This window comes from Cricetulus griseus, chromosome 2 (assembly GCF_003668045.3).
Source record: "Cricetulus griseus strain 17A/GY chromosome 2, alternate assembly CriGri-PICRH-1.0, whole genome shotgun sequence".
In the NCBI taxonomy this organism is placed as follows: Eukaryota; Metazoa; Chordata; class Mammalia; order Rodentia; family Cricetidae; genus Cricetulus; species Cricetulus griseus.
Genome location: NC_048595.1, coordinates 240333575 through 240351349, shown reverse-complemented (window position 1 = coordinate 240351349; position 17775 = coordinate 240333575). Strand labels below are relative to the sequence as shown.

The window sequence follows — 17775 nt, the reverse complement described above, 5'->3', positions numbered from 1 at the left end:
TCTATTTGGTACATTTTGCTCATAAAGCTTTCCTTGGAGTTTTCTAGTAGTGTTATTGAGTTTTTCAGTTCCATGTTATTCCAGCTTGAGTTCTTTTCAAAATTTCTATATTTTTATTGAATTGTATTTTCAAATCCTGGAGTATCTTTGCCATTCCTTCAATCTTATGCTTGTGTTAATTTGTGCATCATTCGTTGAGTTGTTCATTGTGTCTTCTTTAAATTGCTTTATGAAGTTTTTGATGGTTAATTTAAATTCTGTATTTTGGGGTTGATCCAGGTAATTCTCATAAGAAAATATTGTATGGGACTGGTGTTTTATTTTGGCAGAGGTAGGATACTGTATTGATCTTTCATATAATTTGTTCTGTGTGTTATATGGACATATCAGGCTTAGAAAGATTATAGGATATGATTGCCAAGTTGGGCCTGTAGGTTGGATGTGGCATGGATAGGATGAAGTCACATGTTCACAATACATGTGTCACTGTCTAAGCCTGGATATTAGGTGTACTTCCTGGGGCTGTCCAGCAAGGGATAGGTACTAGATGTTGGATTGAGAATGATGTGTGGAGGGGAGACTCATGTGTCTGCATCCTGGTTAAGGGACATATTATGTGAACTTTTAATGGTAGCACTTGTGTTAGTGAAAGACCCGCTCGGAATGCTTCTACATGCCCCCTGCTCCTCTGTCTTCCCCGCCTGTGCCGGTGCTGGGTGTTCTCTCTGGAGCAGGCGGGAGGAGCAGTTGACCGAGGGCAGCGCGGCGGGGACTGAGCAGGGCAGGGCCAGGGTTCGGCCAGGGGCTGGAGAGTGCAGCGCAGGCGGCGCCTGGAAGGGGAACTTGAGCTGGGAGAGCAGCGATGCTGCTTGTCCAGGAGCTGCGAGCGGGGAGCCGCCTCCAAGGCCAAGGACACGGGGGCCGCGGAGCTGCCGGGGCCTCCCAAGCCTTCACCCCGGCAGGGCTCGCGCCCCCCCCCGCCGGATCGCTCCGTCCCAAGGTCAGCCATCTGGATGTGGCAAAAGATAAAGGCCGTTTCACCTGACTATTACGGTGCCTTTTTCCCGTAGAAAAGGACTCCCCTTCCGGAGCTCGGGGCTTAGCCTAACAAAAGCTAAGACCCCGGGTACCAGCGCTACTAATAAAGCGTCTTGCTTTTGCATCCAAAGTTTGTGGTTTCGCTGATTCCTGGGTGCGGGTCTCCTTCTACGAAAGTACCTCTTCTGAGGTCTTTCATTTGGGGGCTCGGTCCGGGATCGAGACCCACCCAGGGACCACCGACCCACGTCTGGGAGGTAAGCCTTGTGCGGATCCACTGTCTTGTGTCTTGTCTGTCTGTCTGAATCCGTCTTATGAACTGTGCCTGCGTTTGTGTAGTACCCAGCTGCGTACAATTGTATTTGGTGGCTCCGGGGAGGAACTGACGGGTTCGGACTCCTGACCGCGGCTCCAGGAGACGTCCTGGTAGCGATTGAGGCCTTAATGGGCTCACCTTTGTACTTTTGGTTTTGAGCTGAGATTTATGACTGGACATCTTCCCAGTCTCTTTGGAGAAGGCCCTCGGCTTGAGGGATTTGCAATCTTTACTGGGGACGAAGAAGGAGGGCCCCCTTCTTCGACCCCCCTCTCAATTCTTACTTTCGACTCTGTCGAAACCGCGCTGCGAAAGCCTGTTCTGTGTTGTTTGGTCTTTGTTTTGTAGTTGATGTGCATAAACGCAAATGGATTACTCTTTGTTCCTCAGAATGGCCAGCCTTTGACATGGGCTGGCCGCGGGATGATACCTTTAACCCCCAAACTATATTTCAGGTAAAAGAGAAGACACCTGAGGTACTCCCCCCGGGAGAATTGACTGAGGAGCCCCCGCCAGGACATCTAAACGGCCTTAAAGTTATTAAGAACTGTAAAAAGACTTTAATAAAATTTTTATGTTGACTGAGAAGAAAAAAAATATATAAGAAACTTAAATAATAAAGAGGGAAAGAAAAAAAAAAGAAAACTTGTCTAAAAAATGTCTAAGAGAGTCAGAGAAATGAACTAAAAGGTTATAGAGGGTTAAAGCAAGTCATAGCAGAGAAGATTGTTACAGAAAGTAATAGAGGGTTAAAGCAAGTTGTAAAAGGTCAGAAAAAAAAGGGTTGTTATAAATCAGAGAAAAATATAAACTATGCTATGGTTTCTCATGTTTAACCATATTAAGCTAATTCTGTTTTAAAAGGTCCTGTTTATTTCTCAAGTAAATTATATATACTTGTTTTAAAATGTTCTGTTTCCCGGTAGCCAGCTCATGGCAAAATGTTCACATGACTTGACTGGTCGCCATTTTGCTAAAATTAAAAAAAGAATACTTAAACCGCCATCTTGACTAAAGATGACCGCATGGAAATTAGAGATACCATCTTAGAAACAAGTTTTTCAGTTAAGATTTAAAATGTTAATGCTTCTATATATTACAGAAAGACCTTAAGGGAATTTAAATTTCTTTTTAAAAAAAAACCAGTTTTTTTAATGTTTGTTTTTATTAATGTTTGTACTTAAAGAGCTTCAATTTAGAATTATTTTTGAGCAAAGCCTGACAATGTAAAGTTTTTGTTTTATGAAAGATGCTGATCTATTATAAGATATTACAGTTTATATTTTAGAAATAAATTTAGGATGTTGGTAACACACACCTTTAAGCTCAGGGTATAGGTAGCACACGCCTTAAAGTTTAGAACATTGGTGACACATGCCTTTAATCCCACCACTCGGGAATAAGAGGCAGATAGATCTTTATGAGTTTAAGGCCTGCCTGGTCCGGCAGATCAAATTCCAGGACAGGCTCCAAAGTCACAGAAAAACCCTGCCTAAGAAAGAAATTAAGCTACTGTTTAAGGAATATAAGGTAGCTCTATGCAGTTTTAAGTTCAGCTGTGCTGTTTCAAACATCTTACTAAGTTAAAACCAGTTACAGTCAGACTAAAAATTATTTACAGAAATAAGACCTTACCTAGCCACCTGTATACTTAATGTGTGCTTAAGGCAAGTAATTAAAACAGACAAACAGACCTCTAATGCTTCAGAGATCTTCAGAATATGGCATTTAAATTGTTATCTTTAAAGTTTATAATGTCAGACAGACAGCCAGATCCTGACAATGACCCGAAGATTACAGGCACCTCAGTTCCTGCACCTGGACCAATGAGCAGATGCTCAGATATGAAACCTGCCACCTGCCAGAACCTGGCCCAGACTGTGGACAAAGCTGCTGGACACTGGAAAATTGATTGTACCCCTTTGCCTAGACAAAACAAGGTCAGTCTTTTCCATGTCCCTCTTCCACAGAGAGAAAATAAAACCTCTCACAATATAGGCCTGGCGAAGATTGTTGTTCTTTGAGACAGCTGCCTCCAACGATAATGGAGAAACTTGGGTTTGGCTAACTGTATATGGACTTGCTTCTAACTGGCTTCTGTCACTTTTTAGTAGATTCGGATAAAATATACCCTTCTCAGATCTCTGAAATATTACTGGTTGTCAGCTTGACAGCATCAGACAGTCAGATCCACTATAGACTAGTCAGTATGTTAGCTGATAAAATAATGACTATCTACTGTTCAGGCACAAGCTCAAGGTTTTTAAGTTTATTTTGGTTGTCATCTAAGTACAAACTTAAAGTGCTTTTCATTAGGCCAAAGGCACCCCTGTCCAATCCATACCTGGCTCTCTGGACAGAAGAAAAATGTACATGCTTATAGCCCAAATCTGTAGTTTTTGCTAGGACTCAAAGTTATAAATATGTTCTTGCTGTTTGAACAGATATCCAGATATCTGCTTTTTCCGCACTGTGGGCTTTAATAAATAAGTTTTAACCTCTGTTCCTAGTTTAAATATGTCTTAAACAGGTTTCTGCTTCTGACAGACATCTGAGTATCAGTTGCAGACTACTGGCTGTTCCAAGTAGACTGCGAGCCCTGGACTTGCTGTGGATGTGAACCAGTCTAGCTAATGTGGACACCCCCTATCTCTGCAACAGTGTCTGCTAACCAGAAGCCCCTGATGGATTCCCCATTGCCTAAATTCCTTTTTGCTTTTGACTAGCATTTCAACCTTCTGGGGTCCCTAACTTCGTCCCAAAGTCAGCAGGAAGCAGTTTGGAAAAGAATTTTGCCGTCCATTGTCCCTGGTTAAAATGCTAAGTCAAAAGGAACTCCCTTGCATGGGGATGCGAAACGACAGGGGATGCTCACTGGAAGCCTTCATCCTCATGGGACAAGATTCAGGTAACCAGAGAATGGCAAAAGGGCTCCACCGGTACCACCTCTATGCCTCTCCTTATTTCCTTTACGGATGAGGGTAAGAAAGCAACAAAATGACAGAAGGGATATGCTTGGGGCCTTCGCTGGTACCTGTCGGGACCAGATCAGGGGGGCCATCTTTAAAATTAGACTCAAAGTAAAAACTATCACCAACCTGAATATGTTTACAGCGTATTAGGGAAATCAACCCGATATAAGAGGGAGCCAATATCCTTTACCGTGGCCCTATTATTAGGAGGGATAACAGTGGGGGGCATAGCAGCCGGCATAGGGACCGGAACCATTGCCTTACAGGGAATTAATCATTTTAAGCTTCTACAACAAGCCATGCACACAGATATCAGGTCCTAGAAGAGTCAGTCAGTGCACTTGAGAAATCCTTAACATCACTCTCTGAGGTAGTCCTGCAGAACAGAAGAGGGTTAGATTTATTATTTTTACAGAAAGGAGGGCTATGTGCGGCCCTCAAGGAAGAATGCTGCTTTTATGCAGACCATACAGGAATAGTTAGAGACAGCATGGCCAAGCTTAGAGAAAGACCTAACCAGAGACCTCTGAATGAAAGATTCCATTCAGTTACAAGAGAAATGGGGGAATGAAAGACCCGCTCGGAATGCTTCTGCATGCCCCCTGCTCCTCTGTCTTCCCCGCCTGTGCCGGTGCTGGGTGTTCTCTCTGGAGCAGGCGGGAGGAGCAGTTGACCGAGGGCAGCGCGGCGGGGACTGAGCAGGGCAGGGCCAGGGTTCGGCCAGGGGCTGGAGAGTGCAGCGCAGGCGGCGCCTGGAAGGGGAACTTGAGCTGGGAGAGCAGCGGTGCTGCTTGTCCAGGAGCTGCGAGCGGGGAGCCGCCTCCAAGGCCAAGGACACGGGGGCCGCGGAGCTGCCGGGGCCTCCCAAGCCTTCACCCCGGCCCGCCCCCGGCCCGCGGCCCCCCCCCCCGCCGGATCACTCCGTCCCAAGGTCAGCCATCTGGATGCGGCAAAAGATAAAGGCCGTTTCGCCTGACTATTATGGTGCCTTTTTCCCCTAGAAAAGGACTCCCCTTCTGGGGCTCGGGGCTTAGCCTAACAAAAGCTAAGACCCCGGGTACCAGCGCTACTAATAAAGCGTCTTGCTTTTGCATCCAAAGTTTGTGGTATCGCTGATTCCTGGGTGCCGGTCTCCTTCTACGAAAGTTCCTCTTCTGAGGTCTTTCATTAGTGGTTGGAAAGAAGTTGTTGGACAGCCTTGGTTGCCTGCCTGGAGATAGGAGCAAGCAAGGCCTTTGGGGGAATAGATGGTGCTAGTAGATACTGATGCTCAGAATGAATCAAGTTTATCGGTCAGGGGAGTGAGTAGAGGCAAAGTGGACTGGTTGGTAGGGATGAAATAGAGACAGGAAGATATATAGATTCTCAGGCTATATTTGGGAGCAAGCAAGGACTCCAAGCAGGGATAGATTAGTTGTGCTAGTTGAGGCTCCGTACTTCAAAAAGTTAGTGTAAAATGGTGCTCACTCACTACTTTTGAAAGTACTGCACAAGAAACTCTTTAAACCTTAGATAGCACTCTGATTCTACAGGAAAAAAAAATATTTTGAAAAGTGTCACTTTTCAAAGCTACTTTAATAAGACAATAAACAATGATAACATAATTGAATTAAATTAACTCTCAGACTATTTTTCATTAATTTACTTCAATGAAAATTCTGGAAATTTATGTTATAAACAATGTCATTATCCCTAACCTGATTTAAATTATTTAAAGGAGAAAAGGGAAGAGAACTGGAAGTGAGAGGTGATTCATAATTGATTCTTGATACTATGGGCTCTAGGGATTAAAGTTATTTATTTCATTCATTTGTAAAACCAACAGAAGATCATTGCAAGTGTTGGGGTGCCCAGTGGTAGTGTTCTGTGATGATTTCTACAACATTACTTACTCGATCAAAATAATCTTTTCATTTGACATTTTCCTCTCAAATTCTCATTCTATTAGGTTTCTCAAAGGTAACAAAACTTATTGAATGTTTGTCCCTCTCTGTGTTTGTACTAGATGTGAGATACATATATACAATATATTTTTTCTAATAATTACTTTCACCAAGCCATAGAGGCCAAATTTTCCAAACTTTCTGGTAAATGGCTAGAAAGGACACATGTGGAAAGTTCACAGAAGTAGTCCAAAAAGCCACTCCTCCAGGCCAATAAGCAATAATTTCTTGGTAGTGGGTCATGTCTCTTTATTTTGGGGAAAGAATAAAGCAGACTTTCAGCTTTGCCTCTCAAGAAATTATATTTGAATTGTGAAATCTCAGTAGAAAATATACTCTATTAATCCAAATGAACCTAAACTAAACTAATAATTAATCATACTGAATTTGTATAATGTTCAGTGATTGGACAATGTCTGTTGACATAAATGGTAGCAGAACACATTAACTTTATAAAACTTTCTAGATAAATATTATTGCTTAATACTTTGGCGCACAAATATGTGAACTTTCTTTCTAATAGATTAATAACAAGACAGTATGGTTTATGTGGTCTTTTCTCACTATTGTCTGATCGTCTCAGATTCATTGGATATGGGTTAGCCATCTGATAATCTTTTCCCTTAGTTGATGCATTTATTTTCAGAAACACATATCAGACATCACTCTTATTTGTTATACTTCACAATGAAAACTGTCCTTACCTCAGATTTATTACAGAAATAGTAGATTCCTAAAATTCCTTCTTCATAATTATTAAGATTTACTTTACCATAATATTGGTTTTAGCAGTATATTTTATCATGGAATTTTAATTTCAGAATTTAAAAGTAAAAGCTAAAAATGACTTGTTTCTTTAAAATAAATCAAGCACAGTATTTCTCTAGCATTTCCACACCACATTCATTCTTTATTTTTTAACTACTGAAAAGCAATTTCTCATGTTACCCCAAAGGTTTTTTATTTTATTTTATTTTTTTCCCTGCTGATTATGGGAATCTTTTTCTTGATAATGTTGACTGACTTTTACAAAGTCAGTTAAATTTGTGGGTCATTTCCATTTTGCCTGAGTTTAAGTATTTCACACAAGTATATATATTTTTAAGTTTCTTCAAAAAATTCAAGATGAAATGTGGGGGACCGAATATCCCTGTTATGGAATATTCTGGGATCCTGGCCCTGGCTGACATAAACAGTGGTGGTGCCAGGAAGCTCCGGGTCACCATTGTATTGTTAATTAACACTAGGCTGTTACTGTTTACCATGGCCTAAGGTGATATGCCTCCTAATTTGCATCTCTGTAGCTTAAGCCTTGAGTAGGCCCATACAAGGGCTGAAGACTCTGCCTATGTGACCAAGAGTTGTTTAGGTAACAGAATCACTTGATGTTAGTGATATGCATTATGATAAATGCTTCCTGATGTTGTCCCTGCCCTTGGAGGACTATTTAAATGGACTTCTCAATAAACTGTGGCTGCTCAGAGTCAGCTGGGAGCCCTCCTGAGATGATATGGTGTTTCCTGTCTCATCATTAGCATCGTTGGGTAATTAAACTTCCCTAGTCCACATACCTCCGCTCAGAATCAGACCAGGACTCTACTGCTGGCTCTGTCCACAGTCCTGAAGACATCGGTCAGGGACAATGAGAAAGTATTTTAGGGGAGAGTCAAGGTTTTAAGGTAGTCAGTTAAAAGATATATATGTAATAACTACTATTTTACATTTCGAATGTTCTTGAACTGTTGGTGCAAAATACATGTATAATATATCCTCTAACTAGTATTTAGAGTTCATGAATTAAAATTTCATCATGGTCTAAATAAATACTTAGACAGAAAGCAACTTCTTGGTGTTCTTGAAACATTTACAAAGTTATATAATACATGTTTGTTTATTTTTAAAATTAAAGTAATGTGAAATTACTTGTATTATTTGGTTTGAATATTTTATTTTAGTTATGTTTGCTTTTTGTCTTTATATGATATATTGATAGATCCCAAAATGAATAGAAAATTTTTGAGTATTCACTTTTTTTCAGTATTTTTTAATAAAAGGCAGGATACTAAATCACCATGATATGTACCATAAGAAATAATATTTTTGTTGTATTCTGTCCTATATAGATTAATTTATTCTGAATTTACACTATTATCCTTCCATTCCAAGAGTGAATCAGGAAAATTTTATAGTGTATGAACATCTAGTAAATGTCACCATGGCTGTTTATGATTTCATAATTGGGCTCTCAGCATGCTAACATTCCTTAAGAAAAGCAAACCAATTTAAATATAATAAGAAAAAGGCTTATCATAGAAAATACTAGCAAAAACCTAACAAGTTAATCCTTCTCCAATTTTATATTTCATGTAGCAATTATTAGAGACTTGATTGGATTCAATGCAGGAAAAGTCTTACTGAAGTGAAGATAATGACTCATGTGGAATAATTTGCTTTCCTCCAAATAAGCCATGTTAATTGAAAATTGTGGCTTTAGGGGTTAAGTTTAACTGTCTTTAAAATTATCCTTTCCTTGTTGAGTAACTACTCAAATAAGTTCTGACTTACAACATTTACCCCTAACAAATGCTTTGACTGATGTTATCAGATGCAGGTGTTTTCCCCCCCAGAATTCAGGTACCACAATGATAAAGAACCATTCTGAGTTGCCCAGGAAATTATTATTCAATTTCTTTCAATATGATTTATACATGTGATGTCCCTGAAATATGAAAACAAAAGATGCCAATTTCAAATATCAGAAATAAAGCTCTTGTTATTGTTTTGTTTAAAAAGAAGAAAAGAGAAATTTCTGAGACAGACATAAGACTATAAGTTTATTATAAGGCCCGACAGAATGGGGAGGCTAAGAAGAGGAACAGGGGAATGGCTGATCGCCATGGCCGGTCGCCATAGAGAGAGAGAGCGGGGAAACAGAGAGATGGGAGAGCACACACACACAGAGAGAGAGAGAGAGAGAGAGAGAGAGAGAGAGAGAGAGACAGGGGGAGAGAGAGAGAGTGGGGAGAGGGAGAGACGGAGAGAGAGGGAGAGAGAGAGAGAGAGGGAGAGAGAGGGAGAGAGAGAGGGAGAGAGAGAGAGGGAGAAAGAGAGAGAGAGGGAGAGAGGGAGAGAGAGAAGAAGAGAGAGGGAGAAAGAGGAGAGAGGGAGAGAGGGAGAGAGGGAGAGAGGGAGAGAGGGAGAGAGGGAGAGAGGGAGAGAGGGAGAAGGGATTTTTCTCTAACTAAAGGCAAACTTAACTGCTAAGATACTAAACAGACAGATTTTTTTAGGACAATGAAAAGCATCTTAATCTTGACCTTGTAGTTATGATCCTATAGTGGTATTGCTGAACTTTACTATGAACAGTAGCATGAGAAATAGAGAAATCAGGAACATATTTTATTCTTTTTAATGTCTCAACTCATTTTTTTCACCATTTAAGCCTTTATATCCTCAGGCCTTCGTAACTACATTCTCAGACCTTCATACATCTTAGACTTTCCTATCTTTACATAGATAAACCCTAAAATACCTGTTACTGTAATCTGTTTTGCTTTAAGCTGGCAAGACTATCAGTTGTCAAAAGCATCAGAGTTCTTGAGAAGGATAAGATTTTACCTGAATCAATGATTAAAGAATAACAGAGACTTGCCAGCAGGCTGCATGGACAGCCATCCCCAAGGTCCTCCATCCATAGTAGCGGGCTGCAGGACACCTGCCTTCTTGCTGATAACTTGTGACCTGTGGATTAGAAACTTTGGGAAGACTCGCCTACCGTTGGCCCAGGCAACACTGGGAAAGTCGATTCCATTGTCCTCTTGTCCATGGTCTGGAATACTTTGTACCAGTTGAGGTGAAGGGCAGGGTTGCTCAGTGACCAGTGTTGTCACTGACTCGAGATGAAGTTTCTTCAGTGCCCATCAGTCTTCTCGGAGGAAATGGGGTGGGGCCAGCAGGTGGCCTATCTCTCTGTTATAAAAAGCTTTTTAATAAAACATTTTAAATGCCATATTCTCTAGATCTCTGTGCATTTGAGGGCTGTCTGCTTAGGATCTTAGTAGTTAAGTTTGTCTTTAGAGAAAAATCCCTTTTTGTAATAAAAACTGTACCTTTGTAAACGGCTTATAGGATAGACTGAGTGGTATAAATTTTTTGTTAATTTGAAATAGACCTTTATGATTTTAAACTTTTATCATCATTTAAAGATATATGAGTTAAATTTAAGTTGTATAGACTTAGCTTATATTTTAAGTATAGTTAAATTATACCTTTATGACCTTAAATGTTTACCATCATTTAAAGATATATAGCAATTTAGAAATATGAGACTTAGTATAGTTTAATTTAAATTGTATATAGAGCTAGATAATTATAAAATTAAATTACAGGTACAGAGACAAGCAGGACTGGATAACAGTAAAGGGGGAGTCAGAATGTAATCTCTGATCCGTACATTGTAGCAAACAGACAGGAGATTTAAAGAGACAGGGTAGACTTAAACAGAGGGCCCTGGAAAGGCACAGTATTCAGTAAACAAGCCATGAACAACAGAGCCAGTGAAAGAAGAAAAAGACAAAAAATAAAATAAGAAGAAAAAGACAAAAGTAAAATAAAAAGCAAAAATATCTGCCTGACAGACAGGTTTGCTGGCAAAGGACACTGGAGCTGGGCATACCTACAGGTAGGTCACATGACCAAAACGGCAGCAACCGTAAGCCGCTTTTGTCTGTTTACCTGCTTGTTGGATGAAACCAGAAAGGTCCCTCTATGCAGTTCCCATGGGTGAGGCAAGTTGAAAACCGGCAAAAAGCTCCTCTACGGATGCACATCTGCCCGTGGGAGTTGCCAGGGGCCTGGCCCCGAAGGGGACACAGCTGTCCCGAAACCGAAAAAGGACCCAGCAGTCTGAACTGAGAAAAGCAAAAAAGCACCGCTCCTGGAGCAGATCCCATGCCTGACCTTTAGGAAATGTACCCAACAAGTGAAAGAAGAAATAAAAAGCAAGATGTCAGGTGGCAGTGCTTGCCTGTGCAAGTCACTGAACTGAGTGGGCAGGCCTAAGCTAGGTCACCTGGTTATGACCAAGATGGCGGACCCCAGGGTAGCCCACGTGGTTGATGGTGACCCCCTTAAGCACATTCTCAATTGCCAGAAAAGTTTCAAACCTCATTCATGCGGAAAAATGAAAACCAGCAAACAAACAAAACTCTCAGAGCATCTCAAGCAGACATTGCCAACCAAGAAGAAAAGACAGAGAAAGAACAAACAGAACAATGAGGGACATTCTCAGGTGAAAGAAAGTTCCCACTGGGAGGCAGAACTCTGCTCATTTACCTACTCGCTGCCAGTAACCGAAAGATCCCGTAAAAATGTATTTCCCGTGGGCAAGGCCGAAAAATTTACAGATTGCCCTGTCTGAGAGCATCCGGCCCGAAACCGAAAAATGGACCCAGAGTGAACAGTGCTGTGTCTGCCCCATGGGAATGGTTTGGGTTTCTTACCAGATTGTAGCGAATAGGCAGATCAGTGAGATCCTTAGTTGGAAAAGGGGCAAGTTGAGTTCCGGCATCTCAGGCTGCTGCAGGCAGGAGGGACTACCAGGAAAAGCAGAGATGGAAGTGGGTTGTAAGGTTGCCCTTGCCTAACATGCGCCCGCCAGCGGGTCGTGGAGAAGGTATAAAGGGCAGAGCCTTTCCATGTCCGGGCGCCAAAATGTTATTGTTTTGTTTAAAAAGAAGAAAAGAGAAATGCTGAGACAGACATATTGACTATAAGTTTATTATAAGGGCCGGTAGAATGGGTAGACTAAGAAGAGGAACAGGGTAATGGCTGACCGCCAAGGCCAGTCACCATAGAGAGACAGAGCGGGGAAACAGAGAGACAGGAGACAGGAGACAGAGAGAGAGAGAGAAACAGGGGGAGAGAGAGGGAGAGAGAGAGAGAGAGAGAGAGAGAGAGAGAGAGAGAGAGAGTAAAGGGGCAGGGGCCTATCTTTTAAAGGGGTCCTCTGCACCTTCGTGCAGACTTCTTTCCCATGGAACCTTGGGCTGACCAGGGTATTGCCTGAGTGGATTCCACCAGGTAACAGGGGCAGGCCAGCATAATGCCTGAACCTTTCAGCTCTACTTTCCAAATTAAATTACACCTATTCAATATTAAAGAATCCAATAAATGCTAAAGAGATGTGAGCCTCAAAAATGGCTAGTCTGTGAGAACCTAGAGAAGACCAGCATGGTTGAAAAATGGTGCTACTTTCATGAGGATTCTCTTTGAGAGAGAGCTCCCTGAAATTCAGCTCCATGGTACTTTGTCACATGGCTGCCCCAAAAGGCAAGAGGCAATCATGTACCTGAGGAACACGATGAAATTTCATTCACTCAAATTTCAGGGAATCCACTATGCTTGGTGTGTAGCCCTCAATGAAATTGCTACTGCATCCAGTGATGCTTATCTTGAGATATATGTATAGAAAGGTACTACAATTTTCTTCCTGATGACCCTTTCTTTGGTTAGGTATGGGTGGGGCACCATAGTTATCCATTACTCAACATCTACAGAACATGTAAGGGGGGACTGAAGTTTCTATTTCCATAATCCACACTCTTCACAGGGAGGAGCTATGAAGGCTGTTCTGCTACATTATAGTCAGAGTGAGAGAGAACCCTTCTCTTCCTTATAAGGGATCACATCCACACACAGAAGCTATAAACAAACAGCACACCAACAGTAAAGGTACTGAGATCAATAAATATTAATGGGACCTCATGGAACTGAAAAGTTTCTGTGAGACATTGGACATCACTATTTCTATTATGCCTAGCAGCCTACAGAATGGGGAAAGATTTTACAAACTCTAAGTCAGACAATGAACTAACATCTAAAATATACAAAGAACCCAAGAATTTAGATACTAAAAAAAAAATAATCAAATTAAAAATGAGGTACAGATATAAACAGAAAATTCTCAATAGAGGAAATTCATAGTGGCAGATAAGTACATAAAGAAATGTTCAACTTCCTTAGCCATCAGGGAACAAAAATCAAAACAAACTACATTGGCATTGCATCAGGTGGTTGTTCTCAATGTATTCTAAATCAACATTTAAAGTGGGAAATTACCAATACCGAGCCAAGTAGAAATATAAGGGTATTTAATAGGGAAAAGCCTTACTTACAGAGTGACCTAGCTAGCCAGTGTGGCATCAGTCTGTATACAAGCCGAAATGGGTGAAAACTGAAAGCGAAACTCAGCCAACTCAAACTCTTACTCTACATCACCACACCCTCGCAGGAAAGGTCCGGCAGACATGGATCCAGCACCTAAGCAGGCGTGGCTACAGGTTCCCCTACAATTCCCCTTTTAGTCTAAAAGAGGATTAAAACTGAACGGTGTGAAGTATCCAAAATTAATAATCATAAAGATGAAATATAAGAAGATACAACAATCTGCTTATGTCACATCCTAACTATCAAACTAAATCCTAAAGTCATCTGAAAGAGGTTTCCAAGCCTGAACACCTCTTTCCTATCCCAACCATAAACAATAGGAAGCTATCCCTAACTAGGTATATACACTATCCTAAATGACAACAATGGGGAAAAGGGACGTAGCATTCTCCAAGTTTCTTCCTGCTAAAATGAGATGATGGCATCCTTGTGGGGTCCTGTAGAAAGAAAATGTTAGTATCCAGTCCATGTTAGATGGGATTCGCTTGATTGAAGATCTCGCTTGAAATCCTCAACTTGATTGAAGTCAGTACCCGAACCTCTGGCAGGAGTGTCAGTTGAAATGGAGCAAGTTGGATCCAGTGCAGTCGAGGAGGTGTGGCCCATTTTCTTTCCAGGGTGTCCAGGGATTGCTGTCAGCAGGTCTTCATTGGCTGTGTGGGACTCAAACATAAACAGTTAGCAGAGAAATGTTTGCTTGTGTATGTACACATGCTGGGGAATGCAACCATGAGAGCATAACAATTATGAAAGGGTGTACACCTTGAGAAAAAGATCCAAGAAAAGACAAAGACAGTCCCCAAATTCTTCTTTTATTCTGTATTACATCAATTGGCTTCTTGATACAATACAGAAACTCTAAAGTTTAGTTAAATAACGTGCTTGGATTTTAGAGGAGGAAAGCCAAATCCACCTCTAAATCCAGCATTGGTTTAATTGAATAGGGACTAGGAAATAAAAAGAAATAAGAGTTCTCTGAGAGACAGCTGTAAAGTTTACCATATGGCATGTTCCTTTTGTTTGATGATTATAGCTACCTTTTCTTCTTAAGTATCTACCCATGGAGTATCCTTTGCCTTCTGCAGATAAGTTTTCCTGTGAAGATAAAAGCAAAACACTTCCCTTTTCTTTGGTGGGTTTCTATTTAGTTTATAAGATATATCTTAGTAGAATACCTGTCATTTCTCCTCATCAAGAGGTTTTTCCTTTTCCACTCAAATCTTGATCAATTTTGATGGTATCCAAACTTTTTCTTCTCCTGTAGAAACCAATCAAAACCCCTACCCCTATGTAACACATGTCCTAGTTTCCATTCAGAGGTTAGTACATCTTTGAAGTATACTGGCTGATTGAGTTCAGCAGTTTTTTCCATAGTCCAGTGTCTTTCTGCAGCTGATTGTCCTGTTTCATTGGCATTAAGAAAGTTTAGTGTTAATAAAGCATTATGCCACCTATGTTTGGGGAGTTTAGTCTTCCAAGCCTGTTTGTTGACCATCTCCTTAAGTGTTCTATTAGATCTCTCAACCACTGCTTGTCCTGTAGGATTGTGTGGTATACCAGTAACATGCTGTATGTTATATTTGAAAAATTGTTCCAATTTTGTAGAGACATATGCTGGAGCATTGTCAGTTTTTATTTGTGCAGGTATACCCATAACTGCCATCACCTCTAGCAGGTGTGTAATAACAGAATCAGCATTTTCAGAGTTAAAAGCGGTAGCCCATTGGAACCCTGAGAATGTGTCTATAGTATGATACACATATTTCAAATTTCCAAACTCTGCAAAGTGAAAGACATGCATCTCCCAAACTTCATTTCTCAGAATGCCCTTAGGATTACAACCTGCTGGCAATGGAGTTTGATTATAAAAGGAACAAGTAGGACAGTTTTTCACTATCTCCTTGGCTTGTTGCCAAGTGATGGAGAAGTCCTTTTTCAAACCTTTGCTATTTACATGATGTTTCTTATGAAATTCGGAGGCTTCTAGCATACTTCCAATTAATAAGCGATCAATCTCATCATTGTCTTGTGCTAGTGGGCCAGGCAGACCCATATGGTATCTGATATGTGTAATATACATAGGATTACTTCTGTTTCTGATAGTTTTTCTGTAATTGTAAAAACAGAGAAGTTAATTCTGTATTATCAGGAACAAATTCTGCAGTCTCAATGTGTAACACGACTCTCTCTGCATATTGGGAATCAGTAACTATATTAAGAGGTTCTGTAAAATCCTTAAGTACCATGAGAATTGCATATAATTCTGCCTTCTGTACAGATGTATATGGACTTTGAACTACTTTACTTACCTCACCTGCTTTATAACCTGCCTTACCTGATTTGTTGGCATCAGTGTAGAAGGTAAGAACTCCAGAAATGGGAGTTTGTCTTACAATACGTGGAAGAATCCAGACTGTCTTTTTTATGAATTTAATTCTGTCAGTTTTGGGATAGTTGTTGCTAATTGTTCCCAAAAAGTCAGTAAGAGCTATTTGCCAATATTCATTATCTTTCCATAAGGAAGAAATTTCTTCATTAGTTAAAGGTACTATAATTTCTGCTGGATCTTTTCCAGTCAGCTGAGAAGTCTTAATTTACCCTTTAAAATCAAATCAGAAATCTTTTCTATATATGTCTTTAACTTTTTATTCTGTTTATGTGGCAGAAATATCCATTCCAATATGGTGTACTCCTTTTGCATCAGAATTCCAGAAGGGTATTCTCTGGATGGCAAGATAACCAGAATACAGTCTAAATTAAGGTTTATCCGATCTACATGTGCATTCAATATTCTGTTTTCTACCCATTGTAACTCTTTTTCTGCCTCATCAGATAATATTCTAGGACTGTTTAGGTCCTTATCACCTTTAAGGGCCATTTTTAAATGCTTTAAGTCATGTCCTTCTACACCAATAATTGTCTGTAATTGAGAAATTTCCCCTAATAATTTCTGAAGAGAATTAAGAGTTTGATACCGATCTCTCCTAATTTGTACCTTTTGAGGTCTGATTCTCTGTAAGTCTATCTTGTAACCTAAATAGTTAATAGAATTTCCTCTTTGTATCTTTTCTGGGGCAATCTGTAATCCCCAACGAGGCAGAACTTCCTTCACCATTTCAAACATACGTTCCAAAGTTTCCTTATTAGAATCTGATAAAAGAATATCATCCATGTAATGATAAACAAGAGATTGTGAAAATTTCTTACGAATTATTCCCAAAGGTTGCTGTACAAAGTGTTGACACAAAGTAGGGCTATTTAGCATTCCTTGTGGCAAAACCCTCCACTGATATCTCCTAACTAGCTGTGAATTATTTAGAGTTGGTACAGTAAATGCAAATTTTTCTCTATCATTTTCCTGTAACAGTATTGTGAAAAAAGTCTTTTAGATCAATGACTATGATAGGCCATCCTTTAGATATTAAGGAAGGTAATGGCATTCCAGGTTGCAGAGAGCCCATTATTTGAATTACCTTATTTATAGCTCTCAGGTCTGTCAGCATTCTCCACTTACCTGACTTCTTTTTGATGACAAATACAGGAGAATTCCAAGGACTGGTAGATTCCTCTATATGTCCAGCATCTAGCTGTTCCTGTACTAACTTTTCTAAAGCCTCTAGCTTCTCAGAGGTCATAGGCCATTGTCCTACCCAAACTGGTTCATCTGTAAGCCACTTCAATGGCAGGGCCTTTGGCTCCTCTGAAGGTCCATCATTTGTACCTAGTTTCTGTACAGCATGGATGGTTGGTAACCGTTTTCCATAGCGTCTTACCAGATCTTTTCTACTATCTAAAGATTGTACATAATTTGTATCTGACACTGGAGGAATATTAATCTGAGTATTCCATTGCTGTAAGAGATCACGACCCCAGAGATTTATAGCTATATCTGCCACGTATGGTTTCAGTATCCCTTTCTGTCCTTCCGGTCCAATGCAGACCACTGAGTTAACACTCTGTCGAACTCTAGATAGAGTTCCAATTCCTAAAAATTGTACATTTGCCTCTCTAAGAGGCCATTTCTGAGGCCAAGACTTTTGAGTAATAATAGTTACATCTGCCCCAGTGTCCACTAAGCCAGAAATAACTTTATTATTAATTTTAACTTTTAACTGAGGCCTTTTATCATTAATAGAAGCTTGCCAAAATATGCGTTTCTCATTTTGTCCATTCACACTTGATTCTTCATCACTATTCAAACTACCATCTAGAGCAATATCTTTTTTCACAATAGGCAAAGAACTATCTATTGTTCCTGTGAGAGATTGTCTTCCACTGC

At 40.3% G+C, this 17775-nt stretch overlaps 1 pseudogene; it reads left to right on the top strand.

The window, feature by feature from the left end:
• Nucleotides 1-1777: 1777 nt before the first annotated feature.
• Nucleotides 1778-17775, top strand: part of LOC107977335 — a 62848-nt pseudogene continuing 46850 nt past the window's right edge.